A 17,077-nucleotide genomic window follows, 5' to 3' on the forward strand; every position below is an offset into this window, starting at 1 on the left:
CTTTTGTACCAAACTGTGGAATTTTCTTTGATAGGAGGTTAATTTAATATGACTTCTTGCTTATGAACTTTTGACGTCTGTAATTTTTCTCAAGGTGCTAAAGGATTTATTGAAGTATTTCTCTGATCTTATACTGGTACTTACTTAAGAGACTTGAAAAAACTAATACTACAAATGACCCAGTCTAGTCCCTGAATTATCAAAGATGACATTTAATATTTCTAATTCTGATGCTATCTTAGTAAGTCTATTTATACAATTTGGCCATGTTACTTGTTTCATGTATATAACATTTAAAATATGTATACTCTGCCATTATTGCATGTTTTACAAATTTTTCCATATGCTCTTTAGCTACTATCAGCCACGACTAGTTTTGCCTTCCTTCTCAACAAAGGCAGCATATGAAATGCATTTGAAAAACAAAATGTCACACTCAAAAATCCTGCTAGTGACAGTCCATCTGACTGAAGAGCAGTATAGACTTCGGAGCAGACAGTGTGGAAGTCGGTGTCAGAGATGATAGTTCAGTGTACTGGAGACTGAACAAGAGGAAAGAATGGAAAAAAAAAAAAAAAAAATTGCTATTTAGATAATAAGAAAATTCCACTTATATTCTGAGTCCCAGTGGAAGAACTCACTAGGTATAATAATCATCCTCTGTTTCCCCCAGACTTTTGCAAGCCATAGGGTTTTATAAACACTTTTATTCAATAAACATATACAGAGTATATGAAAATGAAACAAAAACAATGTAATATGGATTCACTTTTATTTAAAATTATTTTGTACTTAATATCTCAAGTAACATAATAAAACAAGAAAGCTTTAGAGACGATATTACTTAATAAATTCAATTGTAGCTTTCAAACTTTTTATTTTGTTTCTGGGTTTTTCTTCTCTTTCAAGTGCCTATTTGGTCATATAAGAAAATTTGATGAAAGTTATAATTTGATGAAATTTATAAATATACAAATATCAAAGTTAGATTGTACTGTTCCAAGACAATGTAATAAAATGTTGTAGAATTATAATGGTTATAAGTAGTAGCAAGATATTTTGACATAAGGTTTTACAATTCAAAATGTTTAACAGGGCACTGTGCACCTCTTCTCAGAATGGTATTTGACCACTTCAGTCATCTGATGCTTTATCAGCATCTATAAAAGCTTCCTAAAGAAATCTTCAAGAGAGAGAATGCCTACAGCATGAAAATGTTTTATAGCATAAACATTGGTTCCTAGACCCTGCCTGTCAGCACCAGGTTTCAGGTGAACTGAGAAATCAAAATACAATTAATTCTTTCTTTCAAATTAAATACTTAGTTTATAATTACACTAATTTTCTTAAAATCCAGTGATGTCAAAGAAATACAATTTTGTCTTTAGGATTTTACTTACAGACAAAAATGTAAAGGAGTTCAAAACCAAACAGAATCAATGTCCTTCGTTCTATCCATGTCATCCCATATTATTCTGCCAGTCAATATTGCAAATATGAGCCAATGCAGTTTGAAGTTACTACATGTAACACACTATGAACAGTGTAATAGGTATGAAGCATCAAAGAAATTGTATATCTGCTGAAAGTTGATGTAATTTTCATTTGATGATAAGAAGTGCAATGAATTTTAACCTGTTACTATGAGACTTATTGATACTTTCAGGTTATTAATGCACTGAAAAATGAATTACGTTGTTATATGCATTTGAATACAATTATAATGTGCTTCAGCTCCAGCGGGAATGATGAAACTTCCTAAAAATAATATTGTAATTTCCTTTTCTTCCTGCATTATACCTTCCCTGTCAGTGTGCCATTATGTTACAAGAACTTCAGGTACTTTGAGCTCAATATAAGCAGAAACAAATTAATGAAACTTTACCACAGTGTGGGATTTGAACCCATTTATTATGGGTCCACTGAATTATTAAGCAACTCATCTCTCTAGTATCTGGGAAAGAGCCTTTTGATTAAAAGCTCTATTGAAAGGTGGTTTTAGTAAACTTTAATTCATGAAAACTTACTGAGTCAAGTACATTGGTGATTTGCAATTATACTTTTTTATTATTTTTATAATTCTATCTTCATCAAAGTAAATAATGTAAATATATGTGTACCTATTATAAGGATGTTTGTGTATGTAGCACATGAATATAGGTTTCTGTGTGTTTTTATATGCACATATAATACACACACATATATATGTAGAAAAGGGAGGGAGAAAGATGAGATGATGTAGCCATGTTTTTATTAATATAAGGTGGACAGACATTACTAAGGTAGATTATATCCAACCCCTGAGGAAACGGATAGATATGAACAGAAAGCTCCTACACTGTTAGAATTTTTTTCCATGGTGCTGGATGTTCGTACTGGTAGATATTTGAGAGGATTATAACAAAGTGCTGCATCTATTTCCAAGTATCCATTGAGCAACATCAGTGGAAATGATCTATAAAGAATCTGTGTTGATGCTCATATTACCTTTAACTAGTCAAGGGGCATTGTACCTAACAACTGATAAACCCTAAACCTTATCATTGATAAGTGTAGCTCTTCAGAGGTGTAAATTTTAAGCATCTCTACATGAGGGATGATGAGTCCACTAATGCATTAAAACAAACAAACAACAACAACAAATACTCCTGAAATAAGCACTCATATCAATTGTGGGGGCCAGTGAGGTCTCATTTAAGCAAATTCCTTGTCTTTATACTTTATAGACATCTTTATTTAATATCTGTTCAGTTACAACACAATTTGGAACTTTTCTGATGATGTTGAATAAAGACTAAATTCAAATAAATGTGTTGATTGTTACATCAATTAATATTGCTAAAACTGCTTGCAGTTTTGGTGATTTCTCCACTGATTTTACTTAGCAGATTTACTCTTTTAATTTTGGAGGAAGACAAAGAACATCACATTTTACTCTTCCTGTCCAAGAGTTCTGTTAACAAAACCTTTTGCAGTTTTATTGCGTATCTACTATGGTTTTTGTTTTTAAACAGTTAAACCAGTTAAGAAATGCAGTGCCATAAAAGTTTGTAGTTTCAATGGTATTCAAAGTAATTTTGGTGTTTTGGCTAGAAGTGTGTAGAAAGAAGAAATCTTTAGCAAGACAGAGATGGGATTTTCAGGAAATGGATTTCTATTCAGGACCTATAGGACAGAAATGATACTGATGAGCAAAGACATAGTCTGCACAACTGTGTTGGTGATGTGTTTTCTACTGAATAAATTTAACTGACTTCTGTCAATACATCTCACTGTCAGAGAACTCTGCAAGACATATTTATACTCAGAATGCCATATTTTTCTCTCTCTCACTCACCCTCCCACTCTTCTTGCTATGTATAGCTTGAGCATTCTTCTCTGAGATTAAACTAAAAACAGGGACCCTCACCCATGTATCCCAGATAATACCCAACTAGTGTATCCTGCTATGTTAGACAAACACCTGGCAAGGTCAACTTAATCTAGTGCTAACTGTAGTAATTCATCTTTGGAGTCAGCTGAGTCATTGCAAGGAACAGATTCAGTGTTTGCTGTCTGCCCTGCAGCAGTTATATTTTCATTTCTGAGTACAATTCACTATGTTGTTTATCCTGGATATATCTCCAAATCATCTAGGACTCTGATATCAGAAAGAGAGCTAGTATTGAACTTTCTAGGACAAAAAGATTTTTTCAGTACAAGACTATGGTTTCTACGCCACCTATTTCTCTGAGTTTTGAAAAGTAGTGTGAAATATACTCATTAGAGGAACCTGAATTTGGAATTTTCCAATAACTTCAAAGCCAGTTTCCATCTAAACAAGGCAGCCATTAGAAAGGGTAATTATATCTGTAATTATCCTCATCCACTCACCAGAGTTCCCTAGCTATTCACTTGCATCAGCTCTGTGGATTTTGAGCTATGGTATGAATCACATTAAAAATAAAGAAATAAATTTGCTGTATTATATGGCCAAACTACATGTCAAAAAATGGAATAAAAAAAAAAAAAAAAAAAAAAGTGTGTGAGAAGAAAAATTGACCTATATGCATCTTTTATTAAGCATAATCCAATTCAAAGGTGGACCATCACGATCTTCTAATCCATTCTCATGCGTATATTTCCAATGTCTGCTTGTACCAGTAGTAACAAGTAAGCAGCTGAAGAAAGAGCTAGATGAGCCAAACAAACGCAGAAAGAAATAAGAAGGATAGGATCATATGAGTAGAGATGACAGGGAGGACAACAGAACCACCTGTGTAAGTAGCAATCCCCAATTAAATTAGATTAAACATAACACAAAACTTCCCCCTTTGATCAGTCTAAAATGATTATGAAGTCTCAGGGCTAAAAGTTTGATTATGTCTTGATTCAAAGCTTCTTTGAATTAAAGTCAGCTGTGAAGACAGTAGTTTTAATGGATTTAATTTATTTTCTATTAACACAATTTGCAGCAAGGAGCAACAGAATGTGTCATTAAAGTTATTGGTGATAGACATAGTCTCAGGTGATAGCAAGCAGCTGATACCATTAGAGAAAAGTGCTGAAGACAGAGGTAGAATAACTGCCCTCAGACCATTGTTTCCAGAGTCCTGACTTGGTCCCTGTTGTTCAATATAGCTATGAACACTGAGGTACGAGTTGTGGGGATTTTTTTTAGCATTTTTCTTGCCACTGAGATATGATGACAGTGAATATTAAAGTCCAGTTTAAATGTACTGTATTCCAATTTAAACAGGTATTTCCTATTTCTGAAGGATAAGACAGATGTTCTCACCCACATTATTTTTTTCATGTGTGGGTTTTTGTTTATGCTTTTATCCTATCACCTATTATTTACCTCCTTCCCAATGTAGAGGTTTCATCATCCTACTTTCACCATTCATCAATGAAGAAATAGTTTCCCATGATAGTCAGGATTAAAATGCATCACTGACTTTCTTGAAGTTATTGTATTGTTTCCTTATGCACTGACTCTTTTCCTTATGAGTCATCAGCACTGAAAGTATTTTTAAATGTAATTGCTGATTAAGCAAGGTCCTCTATTGAAGAATCCACAGAATATCTCCTCCATTTCCAGTAAGGCTCTCTCCATAGACTACATTGCATTTATGATGTGGATATTGGTTGGCAGGCGATCAATCCATAATATCTGGTAAAAATGGGTAGTAATGACTGCCAGTGTTGGCAGTTTAAAACTAATGCCATTTTTTATAATAGAAAACATATTCAATATAGACAGCAGAGGCTTCAAACAAGCTATTGAATGTAGTTAGAGAAAAATGTTTCAACTTATGTAGTATATACACCATGTAATACATGGAAATTATATGCATACTTCCAGTGTTGGATGTAAAATCAATCCTTTTGTCAAGTGCACCTATTGTAGTTTGCCATGTTGGAGACCTACATTCAAACAAAGGACTCAGAAGGTTGGGCACTTAGCTTCCAGGGAGAGGAGCCTTCTGTCATTCAATAACTCTCCTCAGTTGCAGTCGACAAACGAGCTACTGTGGGTAAGACACTTCAGACAAGCTTCTGAAAACCCTTTTGATAAAGTCTCACATCTGAGGTTAATGACAATACCTAAGGTGTGGGAGTCATGTAATAAGCGTAAATTTGACTTGGAAAATTAAAAACAAAGAGCAGGAAACAAAGTAAAAAGTAACACTAGTTTGAAGAGAATGGCATTATAGTCAAAAGGAGTAAATAATGAGGAACAATGCAGTAAGATACATGAGAACTTAGATGATTTAAATGCTAGAAGATGAAAGCTAGTTCAAAGCAGTTAAATAGAGAGCAGTGACAGATTCCTAGGGAAAAAAAGGATATCAAACAATTGGGTGTGTCATTAAATATAAGAAATCAAAAGGTAAAAAGAGTCTAAAAGATAATTCTGTGTGCAGCATTAAATATGAATGATAAGTAATAAGACGAGAAAAGAAATATCTATGTCTAACATTAAAAACAAAGGAATGTTACCAACTATGCCTAAGTAGGGCAAAAAGGAGCCAGGTACAATTTATTAATATAAACAAAATCTAGAAGAAACAGACTAACTAAGAAAAGAACAAAAGAAAAAAAATCTACTTTCAAATAAAAAAAAATCTAGAATATTATATCTTTGTTGCACTCCTATCTTCTAGGAGTGTATACACTTCTCATTGAAGTACAATTAAAAACTGCCAGAACGCAGTGTTTGCTCACTGTACCAAAGCTGCTGCTAAACTATCACCACTGTGAGCTAGAATATCAAACCTAGAGCTTGTTTTGTTCATGGTCTTATTTAGAGGATGCATTTAGGCCTATATTATGATTCTGTATGAAAAGCCAAAGCAAATCAACCCCCTGTGATCCAGTCTCCAGAAAGGGAACGGATTTCCAGAAATACCTGAGGCACCACAGATTACATATCAGAAGCATTCCAAAATCTCACACAGGGATCTCACTACTACCTGTGAAAATCTGGACCATAATTGATGCTAGCAGAATTTTCATCAGCAAGAGTTCTAATGGATTACTAAACCCATCTACTAAACCCATCACTGTTTAATCTTGCTACTCTTTGCTACATAATTCCTAATTATGACATAAAAACATTAAGAAACTGATGTAATTTTTTTGTCTTCTTTGATGCAGGCCATTTAGTCGTTCATTAAGACAATCACCCTGTCATACCTAGAGTTCCTGAGTTCTTTTTTATGGTTTTGAGCACATTTGAGTGTCCATGACAAATCTTTCCTGACATGTCATTTATAATTTTACATAAATTTCTCCTTTGGGATTTAATTTATATATAAATGGTGGGTGATAGAGACAATCTGTGTGTTGTGTGCCTTTGTTTTGACATTTTAATTAAAAGGTAGAAAGTTATCTTGTTTTCCCCTTTTTAGATTAGAAACGGAGAGCACATATTCAAAATGTAAGCATTCAAAAGTGAAGAAAATCAGACTAGAGTAACTGAAGTAATGACTGCAACAACTAAGAATATGATAACTATATGAAATATTACTGTCTCCCAATCTAACCTCTTCATTTAGTACCTTTTTATATATGGTTAATGTGCTGTTAAAAAGATGTCGAAGCTCAGAATTTGTGATTTGTTCCAGTTTCTAGAGGTAGAAAGGTTCACTGCAGCTTTAGTTCAGTGCTTCTGCTCAATGAAGCATATTCTGTGAGGCTACTGGTGGCCTTCCAGTATCCTTCATCCAGGCAACTATGCAAAGTCAAATTGCAGTACTCCTATATTGATAATTCAGGCTATCTTGGCATGATTTTCATGGCTGTAATGCAAGGCACACTGCAGGTTTATATCTTTCCCCAGCCAAGAGTGTGGGAGTATTCTAAATTCTAACTAAGCAGAATATATGAATTGCATATTGCAGGCAAAACAATATACTTTTCTCTACAAGAAAGAAAAATAAATAAATAAATAAATAAAAATCACAGGACTGTTTTTTGTTTTTTGTTTTTCCCCAGTATAAAAAGTGAACAATATATATCTCTCCTCCAACCCAAAAATCTTTCAAACTTCTCTAATTGCTAAAAGTGAAATTTCTAATACTAAATAATCAAGAATTAGCATTGTTCAGGATGAGTGTGTGGAGATTACCTTTTTGTTCGTCTTTTTTCTTTTTTTTAACCCATAAATAATGTAAATTAATAATAATAAAAAAAACCTATGCAACACAAAATTGGGTAATAACCTTACTAAAAGCCTGACCTTGATAAGTCCAAGTATCAAAGTTATAAAAAGCCTTGCGTGAAGACGAACACCTCACATGGACACAAGAGAAGGATACAGAAAGAGTAGCAAGCTTTTGAAGTAGCCTTGAATACTGGTCACCAGTTCAGTCTTGGACTAGTTAATATCACCCTATTTCCTAGCACTCCCCTATGCAATGCAAGTGTATTTTAGTGTGGAGAGGAGACAGAAGCTAGATACAGCAGACTATTTTTATGTTAAAAGGTCTTATTCCTAATTTTCGCTATGTTCTGTAGTGAATGCAGCAAAAGAAACAGATCAGTAGGTGCTGTTCACAAAGCACCTACTCGAGATACTCTAGAACTGCAGTATCTGTGTGTGTGTGTATTTTGTCTTATGCAGTTTAGGCTCTTCTACAGAACCGATCTGTTAAGGGCCCAGTAGAAGGGATCAATGCTAGCAAGCTACTGCATACCGCACACTTTACAACCATGAAAAATGAGGGCACTATGGGATAAAAACAAAGCAAGTGAAATGATCCCAGAATGAAAGAAAAGATTACATTTTTAGCTTTAGCAGTTGTGGAACTAAGATGGATCTCAGACCTATGTATATATAACAAAGACTGGGATGCTTTAAAAACCTTTGTTTTTACAAATGTGATTAAGCTTCCCATAAGTGCCAATTGCAATTCCTGGTCTATTATATGCTCTCAGATACCTATTAAATATCCTTTTAAAAGACAGAATTCAGTTTTAAGGGATCAATACGTTTCAATTTATCTTCATATTTATGTAACAAGAATTTTATCATTTCAGTAGTCTTAACTGTCAATATTCTTTTTATTCCCTCTCAGTCAAGGTGTACTGCTTCCCCTCCCATTCCCTCTATTTTTTTTTATTTTTTTCTTATTTTTTTAGTCCTCTAAAATTACACCATTGCTCTACATAATAAGCAATGCTTTGATGAGTGACTTCTTATCTCAAAACAATGAAAACATTGTTTTCAAATTTTCTACCGGCAACTCTTGTATTTTGAGAGGAGGAGATGATCTGGGTTTTTTGTTGTTTTGTTGTTGTTGTTGTTGTTGTTTGTTTGTTTGTTTCTTTTTGACTTTTTGTTTGTTTCCTATTTTTTCTCCAGATAATAGGTAAAATGAGCTGATGATAATACAAGATCTTACCTAAAATCTGTTCTCAAGTTAAACCAATCATTTATTCCCTCTGCATGAACATCAAACCACTCTGAGTTCAAGGATTGTTTATAATCTGCTAATTCTAGCAGATTCAGATGTGATCATCCATACATAAACTAACATTTTAGTAAAATTTAACATGCCTAGACCAACTTCACGTTATTCTCCAGCACTTTCTCAGAGATACACCAGTAATTATTTGTTCCACTTTTTCTATTTTGTATCTAAGTTCAGTTCATTAATTCAACAGAAAGTTTTTGAAGTATATGTAACCTCTTCAGAGTGATGCATGGCAACATTTTCTGAGAACAGACTGAACGAGAATGAGCAAAAAGGTATCCCCAGATTTTTTTATAAATAAGAATCATTAGGGTCTGTCAAAGTCTTGCACTCTTTTCCAGGTATCAGATCAAGTTGAGTAGTTCTCAAAGTTGAGTATACTCAAAGAAATGTGTATCTTTTATTTTAAATTAATTATGCTTGTAATATAAAATTTATTGTTCTTTATTTCCCTTTCTTCTCAATGAATTCAAACACTGGAAGAGTTTAGCCATGGAATCACAAATCACAGAACCCTTCATAAAGGAGAAGGGCTGTTTCTCTTGACCAGCTGACAACACTCCTTCCTGTTCAGCCCAGGAGGCTGTTGGCCTTCTCTGTTCCAAGGATATATTGCTGGCTGATGTTCCACGCGGTGTGTTGAGGGATTTTTGAAACCGCAAAGATCCCACGGCTTGCTGCAGCTGAGCAAACCAAGTTCCCATGACACTGTTCCCACATCGTCCAATTGAGGAATTTAGAAAAATATTGTTGCCAGTTGTTGGCTTCAAGGACGAGGTCTACATGACTGCTAATCACAAGGGGGTTGTTTTCTTGCAGGTGGTGTTGTTTTCTTGTAGTTGTTTGTCTGAGTGCTTTTGACCAATAATCTTGTGTGAGACACTATCCATCCATTAAGTTCACTATAAAAGTCAGGCTATTCAGGTAATAAAATGGAGCATGATCTGACCATACTGGTGTTTGTCGTGCTTTAGGCCATTCTTCCTGCAACATTGGTGTCTACAAGGATTTGTTAATCAGATCTTTTGCTGAATAAACTTGTCTCCCTTACTCAATCCAGGATCTACTTTGTTCATTTCAAACAGTTCTTGTCAGCATCTACTCTCAGAGCCAAGTGATTTTTCACTTCAGGAAAGCGTTGAAAGACACTGCAGTTTTTGGTAGGTTTTCCCAAGTTTTTTCTTTAAACAGTATTTCTCTGTGTTAACATATACCAATTTAATCTTCTATTGCTTTAGAGCAATTTTCATCTCTTTCCCATTACACTCTTCTTTTGTTCCCATGACTCAGCATTTTTTTCTGTGAACCAAGCTCTCTTCCTCAAGATCTAATTCTTAGAAGGCAATCCACTTTCTGAGATGCTGTGTGCTATCTTACACTACAATTACTGCAGCCCTTATTCAAATGATTCCTTCCATTGCATTCACAGATTTTGTTGCTTAGAGTTGGTATTTTCAAGGGTATTTGCTGATTATTTCTAGATACATTTACTGTACATTTTAAGAGACCAAAGCCATCTTTCTCAAAAAGTGATCTCCTTACCACAGAGGTACATATTTTCTTTAAAATCATATTGAAATCATTATGGTTGTACATCTAGTAGGGTCTGAGCTCTTTTTCTGTTTGGTTAAGACTATATGTAGAGATACCTCCTCTCTGAATAACCCATCTTACTGTTAGGAAACTGAGTCATGTCCTTTAAATCTGTTATCTATATATAACTAGCTGATTTCAATGGAATTTGACACTTACACATTTCAGACAATGCAGAGCAGCAGAAGTTTGTTTATTGTCATGCAGGAAGTTACAGCAAAGGAAACAGATCACTAAAATGTCCCTGTTCCTAGACTCGCCTTTCTACTTTACTAGATATATATGATATTAATATTGCAGGCTACTGGCATTATAATAGGTATCTAAAGTTGACATTAATTTAGATGTACTTTTAATCTTGGTAAATCTGAAAGCAGATGTATGATTTATTCGAAGTGAAATAACATACTAAGAAAAATAACACAAATATTTTTCAAGCAAAATGTTCTGAGTTATGCAGCAGCAGGAGCTCTGACTGAGGAAACATACAAAATATAAAACCTGTCAGTTCCTTTAAAGTTTTTCTTCACTCTTGACTTCACCAAAGAAACTACATAAGATTAAGGTAATAATTTCCTTAATAATTTATAAAAATAACATTTTCAGAAACTTTGTATTAAGAAACCTGGAGTAAAAATGAAATGTACCTCCACAATAATATACTACAGTGAAGAAAAAAATAATTTGCAAATTTTGTGCTGCATAATCCAGAGGAAATTACAAATAACATGACAGAAAAGGGAAAGAAATGAGATCTGTATTTTATTAGCAATGCCATCTCTATATTAATCATAATGCTAAGATATTAACAAATGTTATGTATATTAATACAAATGGTCATTGTTAGAATAATTCATGAACCTCAAAAGAGCTATTAATGTGATATGGATACTCTAATGCGTTCACATGTCATTGAGTTCAGAGTTATTCATACTGAAGTATTCACAAGCTGTAGTGAGTTTTGAGGATTGATTTATTTGTTTCTAAGTACCATCTATAGAGGTAAAAATATATATGTAGGCAACAATTACAGGCAATTTATACCACTACTGGTTAAGGACTCTATCCACCAAGGATTTGACCTTTTGCTTCCACTAGACAGAAGGAAGTTTTCCCCAGCAGAGGAAAGAGCGTTGAGATGATGAGAAGCTGTAACTCTTTTGTTGGAAAGAGTGATTTCAGAACAATTTTAAATCATATTTCAGAACAATTTCAAAAGTCACAAGCTAGAGGACTACATACCTAATTCAGCTAGTATACTACAATGGCTGACTAAAGCAAACAAATTCAAGGCTCAATGGCTTTTGTAAACCTACATGCTGTTCAAGGGGTCCTCTTGTTCATTCAGAAGTCCTACCAGAAGTGCATAAGTATAATATAAATGTCAGATCATGTTCCACTGATAATACATGCAGTGTAGTGAAAAGGTGATAAAACCAAAATCAAGGAAAATATGACAATCAGGAATCAAGTGACAGTAAGGAGACCAACTGGGTAGCCCAACCTGAAAAACAATAAAAGAAGGTAAGTAATGGAAGTCCTATTTATATTATTTGCTACCTCTTTCATATTTCACTCTGTCCTGGAGGTAACAGAATCCAACTCAGCACTACTATTCCTGGAGGCGGGTACCAGCACAGTAACCCCACAGGAGGCAGCAGGACGATGCTTTGCTTCTGAAAAGAGCTTTGTCTGCTCCTGGCCCTTTCCTACTGATTGCATACATGCACTTCTGTAACTTTCTTTTTGGATCTGGAAAATAGGAAGAGGAAGAAACACTGGGAATACTTGGGTGACAAGAAAACTTCCAATTCCTGCAGTGGTGAGTCTGAGCTGGAACTAATCTGGTTCCTTTTCAGGTTGAATGTGTTAGATATTGGTGAACAGCTATTTCCCTCTCAAATACAGTATTTTAAAGACACTATTACAACCTTAAAGATGAATCAATTGCTAAGCTACTAATTAGCTTGGTACAAAATACTAGTTTCTCTTAATTAAGCCAATTCCATATGGACAAAAGAGGTCTCCTAACTGAGGTTTAATCTAAATGGAAACACTTGTGACTAGAAACATGGTATGAAAAAGACTCATTTGATGAAGTTAGTGATTTTCTTAAAAGCTAACCAAAGGGTAGAAAATAGTACCTATAAACTGAATCCTGGAACTTCCTCATTTTTTTGTGAAATGATGTAATTTTAGCCATAAGAGATTTTTATGACATTCCTAGCCAATATGAGCTACTCAGGTTCCTACCATTTACCAATTTTGTTATGATAGCAAAATGGCATTTTTTAATACCATTGTCGTGATTTAACCCGGCTGGCAGCTAAACACCACGCAGCCGTTCGCTCACCCTCCCCCCTCCCTCTCTGGGACGGGGGAGAGAAATGGAAAGTGAAGCCCGTGAGTTGAGATAAAGACAGTTTAATAAGACAGGAAAATAATAATAATAATAATAATAATAATAATAATAATAATAATAATAATAATAATAATAATAATAATAATAATAGTACAATGATGATAATAGTACTACTACTAATAATATGTACAAACAAGTGATGCACAATGCAATTGCTCACCACCCGCTGACCGATGCCCAGCTTAACCCCGAGCAGTCCGGCCCCCTCCCCCTGGCTAGCCACCCCTATATATTGTTTAGCATGACGTCAGATGGTATGGAATACCCCTTTGGCTAGTTCGGGTCACCTGTCCTGGGTCTGTCCCCTCCCAGCTCTTACTGCACCCCCAGCCTGCCTGTTGGCAGGACAGAGCGAAAGTCTGAGGTGTCCTTGGCTTGGTATAAGCACTGCTCTGCAACAATTAAAACATCGGGGTGTTATCAGCACTCTTCTCATCCTAAGCCAAAACACAGCATTCCACCAGCTACTAGGAAGAAAATTAATTCTGTTCTAACTGAAACCAGGACAACCATGCTCACTCAATCTCTCTCAAAATCATCACTTTACAAACCAAGGATGTAGATATATAGGATGTTTTCAAATTGTCTGTATTTCCACAGACAGAACTGGAGACCATGGTATATTACTATCATTGTACAAAAATTGACTGACACTTTGACAAAAATCAGTACAAAATAACTATTTTCCCTGCAGCAAAAGTGGGGCATTGAAATGCCACAGAGTTTGCAGGGTGCTGACTCCATCTTTCTGTATATTTTCTATTGAATAAAAGGAAGTTCATGGATATCTTCACAGTACCCATCTAGAGCAGGAACATAGCCAAAATCCATTTCATTTGGTCACAAATCTTCTGTACAGGATTTACAATTCTTCTGACAGACTGAGGAGGCTGTGTTAACTTACAATCTGAACTGATTCTCAGTCTGCACATTTTCATTACCACTAAGAGAATACATTTCCTCGTATGACTTACCTACTTCTTGCTTTCTTTAGTGAAACTGTTCATTTGAGGACAAAGGAGAAGGAATTGTTACTGTGAAAGGAATATCCTATATTCCTTCAAAATTCAGCTTCACTTGATGGAAAAATTAATCATATCACCCTTGAGATATTGTTAAAACCCTATACATCACAATTTACTCTCTTGTGCCATACACCTAATTATTTTGATAAACCTACTCTTTTAATAAGATACCACCCCCATTTTATATATTATGTTGAGTTGCAAAAAAAAAATACACTACACCAGCATAGCTCCTAATTTAAGGTGTCTTACAAGCATGAGATTGAAGGAAATATAAGAAAAATTCTTTTTAACCAAGGTAGCTGTGAACTTATTTTGAAAATGATTGTAAAAATGAAACTGGGGAACCACTGACAAGCAGATTTTATGTATCCAACATCTCAAGTCCTTGTGGATTTTCAGAAGAACCCGCATTACATTTTGGGATTGCCTGAACCAAATGAGTTTCATCATTGTTCATCCTGGAAGAAACATTCTGATTCATTCTGTTAACTGTTAAAATCACTCACCTACATGGCAGATGACTCCCTATGACAGTATTGCAATACAACAATTTTCTGTGATGATCCTGGTCATGTTAAACTAGTAAAAAATGCATTTTTTTTTAAGTTGTCATGTGAGTTATTTACACTTTAAATCTGTAAAACAATCCCTGTTTCCTAAAACAAAAGGAAAGTATACAACAGATTTTAAAAGAGTAATAAATATAAATAAATAAATAAATAAATAAATTTAAATAAATAATAATAATAATAATAGCATCATGTGTATCTCAGTAAGTCATTACCCAAATTTGGAATAAAAGAATACTTATATTAAAAAAATTAATAAATAAATAAATAATAAAAAATAATTGTGATCTATTCCTCCTTTTCTGAAGAAGAAATATTATTAACTGTTAATATAAAATAATTTTTAAAATAATTACTGAAAGGAAAAGTCTATGCACTTGAAATTTCCAGCCAATATGAATGAAAAGGGTAGATGGTGGTAAGAAGGAGGAAATAAAATAGACTAACACTGGTGACTGAAAATTATCTGAAAAGGGACATCTTTAAAAAAGGGACATCTTTAAAAAAAAAAAAAAAATCATAATATACTTATTAAAGTAGAAGAGAATCCAAAAATTACATAAAGCAAGCAACTATCACAATAACAGAGGGTATTATTACATTGATAAAATATCCTCCCCTTTCCTTCTTCAAGATGTTTTCTATTCTTCATGTTAGATATAAATGCAGAAATCAGATAATTTTGTTTCACTGTGTCTGGTTGCTGCCACTCAAGTGAATGTGTTCAAAAAAAAAAGTAGTATTTTTTCATACTGAGAGAGTATGTCCTCTCTGGACAAGCCTATAAAAGAAACAATAAAGGAGAAAAGTAAGAATGTTTATTTTAGAAAGAGGATTCCTCTCCACTTATTAATTTCTTGTTCCTATTCCATGAATTCTAGCAGTTAATTATAGCTTTCTGTGAGTTAGTTAAGAGGGATTTGTTTTATAGAACACATAGGATTTTTTTTGTCTTGAAAAACTTGGACCACTAGTTTGTCTATAAGCTCTGTGTTTTGCTCAGATTCAGTCATCTAGCTCTCACACAGTCTCTTTTTTCCACCATACAGTGTCCAGAACAGTTGTTTGTTTTCCTTTTCCATTTTCCACTTATTTTCTATTATATTATATTACTTTCTATTATATCATTTATTTTTTATATTGTAAGTGACTGGGTTTGGGATTGTGATCTCTATATAAAGCTTGTCACACAGTGTGAGACCCAATAAGTTGAGTTTCAAAATACAATTAAAAAAATCAAGAAAAAAAATTTCTGAACAGACGAAGGAAGGAAGGAAGGAAGGAAGGAAGGAAGGAAGGAAGGAAAAGATATAGGCACCCCACAGTTAGTCAGACCTAAACTCTCCACTGCCTTAGGTCATTTCTGAAAATAGGGATTAATCACTTCTGAAAATAAAATGGGTTTGAATTGAAGGTTACAATAAAGTATACCACTGTGTAAGCAAAATTTGCAATAACTAACTTCCAATGTATTTAGCCTTTAAAACTAATTCTGCAACAACAAAATAAATATTGCTAAGGAATGAACACATGCACCATCTTCTATAATAATGTTAGAAGAGTCAGTGGCAGTTTTGTTCTTGCCACCTACTACTCACTGAAAAAAAATCCACTGGGTATGAAGTGGGGGCACAGGGCTTTGATGGATAAGAGCTCTTAATAAAAAGGATGTGGCAAGGACAGTCTTTTGGTACTGTGGTCAAAAAACAGCTTCTAGCACCTTTTAGTTTATTAGTGTAGAAGTAGCCTTTGTGTTTACATGTATGTCCAGGCAATAATTTTCTCTGTTACCTCTGTAGAGAGACTTTATAATTTTGGTATGATTTTTTTCCTTTTTTTATTTTTTTTTTCTGTTAAAGTTCCTGTTTTATTCGCATAAACATCTTCACTAGTAATTTAAGGCTACATATTTGGTGTTTGAATTTGGCCTTTAATTGTGATTGACCCAATAAAATACATGGCTTTATTTCCATTCTTTTAGATGATAAATATTTACAAATTTAACATAAGAACATTCACTGCATATATTTAAAGATAATTTAACATTAGTTAAATTAAAATCAGTTAAACCCGTACAAAGTGAAATATATTGATAACGAAAATAACTGGTGATGTGGCCTTCAGAAAATCTGCAAAAAAATGACCCATTGAATGAATCTTTTCATGTGTATTCAAGTTTACAGAGTTCCACCAGTATGCCCAGCCCTTTTCCAGGGATGCAGGACATGTATCTCACATGTACAGTGAGATGTGTACCTTCCATGAAGCTATTACGTCATACCTCTGCACAGGCTTTTTTTCCTACTGGAAGCAAATGCTTGGAGCACAGAACAAGCCAAGTACATGAATACTGTACTTGTCATTTTAAAAGCAGTTATTTGTAGTTTTCTGTGCTTCTTTAACAAATCTGAAATCTACCAGGTGATGTTATGTGGTAATGCCTATCAAATATATAGGATATAATATATATATATGTGTTATTTTAAGGCACAGAGATTCTTAAAA

General features: G+C 34.1%; 1 long non-coding RNA gene across 1 annotated transcript in view; it reads right to left on the reverse strand.

The window, feature by feature from the left end:
• Nucleotides 1-17,077, reverse strand: part of LOC116488483 — a 173,368-nt gene that overhangs the window by 20,111 nt on the left and 136,180 nt on the right. The window lies entirely within an intron of this gene.

Source organism: Aythya fuligula, chromosome 4 (assembly GCF_009819795.1).
Source record: "Aythya fuligula isolate bAytFul2 chromosome 4, bAytFul2.pri, whole genome shotgun sequence".
Taxonomy (NCBI): Eukaryota; Metazoa; Chordata; class Aves; order Anseriformes; family Anatidae; genus Aythya; species Aythya fuligula.